Source organism: Mesocricetus auratus, unplaced genomic scaffold (genome assembly GCF_017639785.1).
Source record: "Mesocricetus auratus isolate SY011 unplaced genomic scaffold, BCM_Maur_2.0 Super-Scaffold_100004, whole genome shotgun sequence".
Taxonomy (NCBI): Eukaryota; Metazoa; Chordata; class Mammalia; order Rodentia; family Cricetidae; genus Mesocricetus; species Mesocricetus auratus.
In genome coordinates this window covers 38,637,857-38,647,144 of record NW_024429189.1, presented here as the reverse complement: position 1 = coordinate 38,647,144, position 9,288 = coordinate 38,637,857, and positions in this window count along the sequence as shown.

Genomic DNA, 9,288 nt, shown 5'->3' with positions numbered 1-9,288 from the left:
ATGCTCTTGGATAGGTAGGATCAATGCAGTAAAAATGGCAATCCTGCCAAAAGCAATCTACAGATTCAATGCAATACCCATTAAAATCCCAGCACAATTCTTCACAGACCTTGAAAGAACAATAATCAACTTTGTATGGAAAAACAAAAGACCCAGGATATCCAAAACAACCCTGTTCAACAAGGCAACGTCCAGAGGCATCACCATCCCTGACTTCAAGCTCTATTATAGAGCTATAGTCCTGAAAACAGCTTGGTATTGGCACAAAAATAGACAGGTGGACCAATGGAATCGAATTGAAAACCCTGATATTAACCCACACACGTATGAACATCTGATCTTTGACAAAGAAGCTAAAAATATACAATGGAATAAAGAAAGCATCTTTAACAAATGGTGCTGGCATAACTGGAGGCTGGCATGTAGAAGAATGCGGATCGATCCATATTTATCGCCATGCACAAAACTTAAGTCCAAATGGATCAAAGACCTCAACATAAATCCAGCCACACTGAACCTCTTAGACGAGAAAGTGGGTAGTACCCCTGAACGAATTTACAAAGAACTCAAGAAGCAAGTCTCCAAAACACCAAAGGATCCAATTAAAAAGTGGGCTGCAGAACTAAATAGAGAATTTTCAAAAGAGAAGTCTAAAATGGCTGAGAGGCACTTGAGAAAGTGCTCAACATCCTTAGCCATCCGGGAAATGCAAATCAAAACAACTCTGAGATACCATCTCACTCCTGTCAGAACGGATAAAATCAAAAACACCAATGACAATTTATGCTGGAGAGGATGTGGTAAAAAGGGGAACACTCCTCCATTGCTGGTGGGAGTGCCAACTTGTTCGGCCACTTTGGGAATCAGTATGGAGATTCCTCAGAAAAATGGGAATAAACATACCACAAGACCCAGCAACTCCAAAAGATGCCCATTCATACAACAAGGATGTCTGTTCCACTATGTTCATAGCAACATTATTTGTAATAGCCAGAACTTGGAAGCAACCTAGATGTCCCTCACCCGAAGAGTGGATAGAGAAAATGTGGTGCATTTACACAATGGAGTACTATTCAGCAGAAAAAAACAATGGAATCCTGAGATTTGCAGGCAAATGGCTGACACTAGAAGAAACCATCCTGAGTAAGGTAACACAGTCACAAAAAGAGAAACATGGCATGTACTCTCTCATATATGGATTTTAGACATAGATTGGGGAGTGCCAGCCTACAATCCCATGGCCAGAGTCTGGGAAACAGAAACTTCATTCAGTGGCTGATGGAAGAAAAGGCAGACTCCCACCGCTAAGTACTGAGCTGAACTCAAGAAAGCCAGTAACAGAGAGGGAGGACTATGTCCAAAGGGATTAAGACTGGGCTGGTTTAACCCCAGAAACAGCTGACCTGACAAGGGTTAACTCTTGAATCCCAGGCTGATGCCTGGAAATCCAGCATGGGACTGAACAAGACCCCCCTGAATGGGGGTGTCAGTGAGGAGGCCTAGGGAATCTATTGAGCCTTGGACAGTAGATCAGTACTCATCCCGAGTATACACAGGGACTTTGGACTCCCATCCAACAATGTGAGATGCACTCTCACCCTGAACTCTTGGGGGAGGGTCTAGGCCCTGCCCTGGATGAAATGACAGACTATGGATACCCCCCTGGAGGGCCTCACCCTCCCTGGGGAAATGAGGGGATAATGGGGGAGTTGGGGGATGGCACGGGAGGAGGGGGGAAGGGAGAGGGACCTGGAACTGACTTGTGAAGCAACCTTGTTTCTAATCTAAATTTAAATTTAAAAATAAATAATAAAAAATTTTATACCCATGAAAAAAAGAAGTTTAAAGTGTAGGTGAGCACTCCACTTACAGAGAGTAGGTGAGCACTCTACTTACAGAGAGTGGATGAGCACTCTACTTACAGATAGTAGGTGAGCACTCTACTTACAGAGAGTAGGTGAGCACTCTACTTACAGAGAGTAGGTGAGCACTCTACTTACAGAGAGTAGGTAAGCACTCTACTTACAAAGGAGAAAGTTAAGCAACTCGTAAAAGACAACCAAAGCCTTTTTAACCCTCACTCTATAGAATGGAATTAGAGTGAGAAAAAAGAATGTTGTGGCACCTCCAGCTGCATTATCAGGAAGTGACCTTCCTCCTCCAGTATCACTGGGACACAGCCCTCTCCCAATGGGGCTGCTGTCCCAGCTAAATGCAGAAGTACAGTTAGGAAAAACTCATTAACGGTCGAATGGTCCATGGAAAATCAATAGTCAGAAGAATGGAGTGACCTCCTTCTGCCCGTGGGCTCCTGTTCTTTCTCCCCAAAGGAAGCAGAAGAACGAACATCTACGCTGTGAACGACAAGGCATCAGCACAGAGCAATGCCATCACTTTCTTCTCGTCCCTAAGAAGTAACTCCCTATTGCCATGCAGGCGGGTCCACTCACAGCCAGACATGTCACAGAAAAGAGCAGAGCTGCACACACCTCACTGTGCATCCCCTCAGCAGCCAGGCAGGGATCCTGAGGAAGATAAATAGTCCAAAGTAAGCCTTGATTTTAGCAGTGAAGGAGTCCAAGAAACAGACTCCACACCAACCCTTAAATTGGAGTGTCTAATGAAGAAAGAAAACTAACTCAAAGGAGAAAGGCGTCCCTGACAGAGACCCCGCTCATCACCTGGACCCTCCCAAAGGCCCGACACTAATTTCCCATGCTGGATCAAAGGTGGTAGAAGAGACCTAATTCTTCCCAGATCATAGTGAGCACTTAAAGATATGTGGAAAGGGTGGGCTCATCTACTGTCTCCAACTTGTATGGGGGCTTGGCTCCCAGGCCTTTGAAAGGTCCAGGTAAAGGAGAAGAGACAGGAGCTTATTAAAACCCCTTCACCTGTATGGCCCAATCTGAGGCTCCTAGAGATAGGAGTAGGTTCCATTCTAACCCGGAACACTACCAAAGCCATGCCCACTGGGCACCAGATGTATAAAGTGAGGACATGACCACTCCAAGGTATGGCTGAGAAGAAGGTTTTTGTTTCGTTTTTGATTGGTTTGGGTTGGGTTTTTTTGTTTGTTTGTTTGTTTGTTTGTTTTGTTTTCAGTTTTTGGTTTTGCTTTGTTTTGTTTCAATATGAAGGAGAATACAGCGAGAAGCATCTGGGTGTCCCGAGCAGGGAGAGAAAGCTGTAGACTAGACATGACCAGTAGACTGAATAAAGCCTTTAGAGGAAAAAGCAAGTAAGCTAAAAGGACCAAGACAGCACATCTCAGAATGACAGGGTTGTATGGGAATGGGAAGGAAGACTATGAGTTGGAGAAGTTTAGGGTAGGGGTGGGTGAGAAGAGCTGAGAGAAGCCAGGATGCCAGCATGGACTCTGTAACAGCTATTTTGGATGCTGAGAGAACCTGGAGGTCAACATGCTCTTTGGTGTGAGAACAGGCACCACAGTTAGCCATTTGTCCCAAGTTGGTTTTTGTTTTGTTTTGTTTTGTTTTGTTTTGTTTTGTTTGACCTGACATCCACCAAGTAGGAAGACCTAGTACAGCACTTGAACAACATTTCAAAAGGAAGAGCAGTTGGTCACCAGCAACTGTGATGGCCCTAGGGCTATGAGTTGGGGGACGGAGGGGGCGTGAACAAGGTTTGTGAACACAGACATTTCCTGGGAAAATTACTGAACGACAAGGCAAAGAAGGACTTCTTCATGTATCTAGGACACACACACACACACACACACACACACACACACACACACACACACAGTAAAACTAACCAGAAGTGGGCAGGCAAACCAGTTTAGTGAGTACAGGTGCTTACCACCAAGTAAGCCTGACAGCCAGCGTGCAACACCCAGGACCCACATGGTGGAGAGAATTGATTCCAGGAAATTGTCCTCTCGCACCTCCATGCGCATGCGCCTTGTCACCTGCACATGCAAGCGTGCACACAAAGTAAACAAACGCCTTAAACTTTTGTAATGAAACTGATATTCATTCACTCTATTTGAAATTATCACATTTGCAAAGCAAAACAGTAGAATTATATAGGGAAAACACGTATCTGTCGATTTTTCTAATTTATGTCAGTAAGTAGACAGCAGGAAGAGGACAGAGGCTAGAACTACCGCATAAAATTATCAAGATATCTCTAAGAGGTCGATGCATAAGTTATAAAATTTTGACCTTATCATAAGGAAATTGCACTCACTTTAGAGGTGCACATACAGCAAAGACAGCTCATGAGACAGGAGGTAGCATGAGTTATAGAGGAGGAAAGGGATTAAAACTGGAAAACAAAATACAGTGTAGAAAGTACAAAGACTGGCAGCTGTGGCCACATAGTTCAGTGACAGAGCAATTAGACCCTTGGTTTAATTCTCATCTTCTCCCCACCCACAAATCTGTAATATCAGTGAATATAGGATTGTTTAAAAAACAAGTAAAAGCCATCCATAAACCAGGTAAATATGCTAAAAACAAAATCATGGTGTTGATCCAACCAGAATAAATTCATCATATAAACTGTAAAAGAGAAAGGCATATTCGAATATTTCAATGGATGCAGAAAGGGCACTTAACACCATGGATTCGGCTGGTGAGTTGGCTCTGTGGATAAAGGTACCAGCTACATACGCCCGATGGCCTGAGTTCCATTCCCAAACTCACCTAAAGGTGAGGAGAGAATTGACTCCACAAAACTGTCCTCTGACCTCCACACATGAGCTCCCAACCCAGACAAATATTAGAATAGGATAAGTGGGATTTCAAATAAACAAAAAGTAAGTCAAAATAGATTTTAAAACATTTTTTAAAACTTTTAAAACTATCATCTGATAATACTGAACACCTACTTATGATGACAAAGAAATAAATTTGAAAATTAGAAACAGATTGCTCCTCTCCTAATGTAATAAGAAATGTCTAAAGAAATACAAATACACTCAGGACAAAAATAATTTAAATAACAAAACTCTTACCATAATAGAAATAAAGGGAAACCAAACAAGTGAAAGACCTGTATCGTAAGAACTTTGAATCTTTAAAGAAAGAAATTAAAGAAGCCCTCAGAAAATGGAAAGATCTCCCATGCTCTTGGATAGGTAGGATCAATGCAGTAAAAATGGCAATCCTGCCAAAAGCAATCTACAGATTCAATGCAATACCCATTAAAATCCCAGCACAATTCTTCACAGACCTTGAAAGAACAATAATCAACTTTGTATGGAAAAACAAAAGACCCAGGATATCCAAAACAACCCTGTTCAACAAGGCAACGTCCAGAGGCATCACCATCCCTGACTTCAAGCTCTATTATAGAGCTATAGTCCTGAAAACAGCTTGGTATTGGCACAAAAATAGACAGGTGGACCAATGGAATCGAATTGAAAACCCTGATATTAACCCACACACGTATGAACATCTGATCTTTGACAAAGAAGCTAAAAAATATACAATGGAATAAAGAAAGCATCTTCAACAAATGGTGCTGGCATAATTGGAGACTGGCATGTAGAAGAATGCGGATCGATCCATGTTTATCGCCATGCACAAAACTTAAGTCCAAATGGATCAAAGACCTCAACATAAATCCAGCCACACTGAACCTCTTAGAAGAGAAAGTGGGTGGTACCCTTGAACGAATTGGTACAGGAGACAGCTTCCTGAACATAACACCAGTAGCACAGACAGTGAGATCAACAATTAATAAATGGGACCTACTGAAACTGAGAAGCTTCTGTAAGGCAAAGGACACAGTCAGCAAGACAAAAAGGCAGCCCACAGAATGGGAAAAAATATTCACTAATCCCACATCTGACAGAGGGTTGATCTCCAAAATTTACAAAGAACTCAAGAAGCAAGTCTCCAAAACAGCAAAGGACCCAATTAAGAAGTGGGCTGCAGAACTAAATAGAGAGTTTTCAATAGAGGAGTCTAAAATGGCTGAGAGGCACTTGAGAAAGTGCTCAACATCCTTAGCCATCCGGGAAATGCAAATCAAAGCAACTCTGAGATACCATCTCACTCCTGTCAGAATGGCTAAAATCAAAAACACCAATGACAATTTATGCTGGAGAGGATGTGGTGAAAGGGGGACACTCCTCCATTGCTGGTGGGAGTGCCAACTGGTTCAGCCACTTTGGAAAGCAGTATGGAGATTCCTCAGAAAAATGGGAATAAACCTACCACAAGACCCAGCAACTCCACTCTTAGGCATATATCCAAAAGATGCCCATTCATATAACAAAGATGTCTGTTCCACTATGTTCATAGCAGCTTTATTTGTAATAGCCAGAACTTGGAAGCAACCTAGATGTCCCTCACCCGAAGAGTGGATAGAGAAAATGTGGTACATCTACACAATGGAGTACTATTCAGCAGAAAAAATAATGGAATCATGAGATTCGCAGGCAAATGGATGACACTAGAAGAAACCATCCTGAGTGAGGTAACCCAGTCACAAAAAGAGAAACATGGCATGTACTCTCTCATATATGGATTTTAGACATAGATCTGGGGAGTGCCAGCCTACAATCCTATGGCCAGAGAGTCTGGGAAACAGAAACTTCATTTAGTGGCTGGTTAAGTAGTGAGCTGAACTCAAGAAAGCCAGTATCAGAGAGGGAGGACTGATGATCAAAGGGATTAAGACTGGGCTGGTTTAACCCCCAGAAACAGCTGACCAGACAAAGGTTAACTCTTGAATCCCAGGCATCAGCCTGGGAATCCAGCATGGGACTGATCAAGACCCCCTGAATCTGGGTGTCAGTGAGGAGGCCTAGGTAATCTATTGAGCCTTGGACAGCAGATCAGTACCCATCCCAAGTATACACACGGACTCTGGACTCCCATAGAACAATGTGAGGTGCACTCTCACCCTGAACTCTTGGGGAAGGGTCTAGGCCCTGCCCTATATGAAATGACAGACTATGGACACCCCCATGGAGGGCCTCACCCTGGGGGAATGAGGGGATAACGGGGGGGGGGAGGGCACGGGAGGAGGGGAGGGAAAGGGAGAGGGACCTCGAACTGACTTGTGAAGCAACCTTGTTTCTTATCTAAATTTAAAATGGAAAATAAAAAACAATAATAAAAAAAAGAAATAAAGGGAAATCTCTTTAACCTGATACAAACATTTATAAATGCCTAAAATCATGCTCAATGATTAAAAAAAAAAGAGTGAATGCTTCCCTTTAGGATCAGGAACAACGCAAACGTGTCTCTTCCATCCTGTCAGTTGAGTTACCGTGGAGACCCAAAGCAATAAGACAAGAAAAGAAACCAAAAGCCTCCAGACTGAAGAGAGGAAAGTAAAATGGACTTAACTTGCAAACAATGTGATCATCAGCATTAAAAATCTAATGGAGGGGCTGGAGAGGTGGCTCAGAGGTTAAGAGCATTGACTGCTCCTAGACTAATGGAGGGGCTGGAGAGGTGGCTCAGAGGTTAAGAGCATTGACTGCTCCTTGAGGTCCTGAGTTCAATTCCCAGCAACCACATAGTGGCTCACAGCCACCTATAAGATATGATGCCCTCTTCAGGCCTGCAGGCAACCATGCAGACAGAACACTGCATACATAATAAATAAAATAAATCTTTAAAAACAAAAACCTAATGGAATTTCTTTGGAAACTACTAAGACTTAATACGGAATTTGTTGAAATTAAGGAAAAGCAGATTTTAAATTGTTTTTCCACATACTAGAAGGAAAAATTCAACAAACAATACTAAAAAATTATACAGAAATATGAAAACACATCCTTACACAACACATAAACATTAAATGAAATTAATCATGGAATAAATATAAAAGCTAAAACTGTAATTTCTAGTAGGCAACTGTACAAGGATGTTTACTGCAACACTGTTTCCAGTAAAGATATTAGATACGACCCAATTTGTCTGTTATAATTATTACATAAAATGAAATGTCATCTAGCCCCTTGTTTGTTTGTGATAGGATCTTGTTATATAACTCAGTCTGGCCTTCATCTTGCCTATACCAACCAACGGCTGCTGTAATTACAACTATCTGGCACTACCCTAAAAGCTTTATTTATTTCTTAAATTGTACAGAGAGATGACAACTGTTGTAGAAATAGTGTTTGTATTTATAGCCAGTTTATGTCTGTAGTTTGTGCCTCTTCAAAGCTGTATAATTTAGAATAAATATATTTGTAGGGTATAAAAATGCTATGTGTTTTGGGAGGAGCAGGAAAGTTGGGGGAAAGGGTTAGTTATCAAGTCCGGGACCTCATACATGCCAAGCACATACTCCTCCACTGAGCCACTTGGACAAAAATTCTCCAACTTTAGGGAGTGTACCAGGAATAAGAGACATTAGAGGAAAACAATGTAACAGTTTTTAAATCTGTTTTAATGAAAGTCATTTTTTGCAATGCACATATTTACTCTATTTTAAAAGGTAAATTAAGGAAAAGCAAATTCAGGGAGGCGCAAAAGTAGTTTCTGGAAAGGAGAGTCCTCCTGCCCTGGTGTGTGGTGAGGTCTGGGAGTAACAGGGACACAGTAGAAGGCCTCCCTGAGAAGAGAAGGGACAGAGAGAAGCAGGAACCCGGGCAGACCCTGCCTGAGACAGAGGGGCTGCAAGTTCTCTAGGAATTCCTGCTTGGGCCCTTTGAGGGTCACCCAGCTTAGATCCCTCAGACTCAGTCCTTAGATCCCACGACACCTCCTAGGGTGCTCTTCTCCAAAGCACCTCCAACACACACACACACACACACACACACACACACACACACACACACACACACACACACACACACACACACAAGCCAATTTGAGATTCTCATAAGCTTTTCCTTAATCTCCCAGGAGTCTGGAATCAACCATTGCAGAACACCTTCCTTTAGTCCCGAATGGAAGTGCGGTCTTACCTGCGCCAGTTGCAGACCAAAGAGACTTGCAGCCTGTGCCCTGGACCTCCTAGGGTTGGCCAAGCATATCTAGTGGGACATAAATAGAAACCTGCCCAGCAGGTTTGTGCTGAGGAGGAGGATGCCTCTTCTGAATATGCTATTCAGAAGCCTCTTCTAGATGGTAGAGTTCAACAGATATAAGCCACAAGTCAAGAATAATATCATCCTATAGAGCTTTTAGGAAGAGAAAAAATTTAAAAGCCAGAGGGAGATTACACATTATATATTATCATATATAAGCATATGTAACATATATAATAATATATATTAAAGATAATAAACATCCAGAGATATATACAGTAAGAACACAGATCCCTGGTAACTGTGAAGACATGGGATTCTTAGCC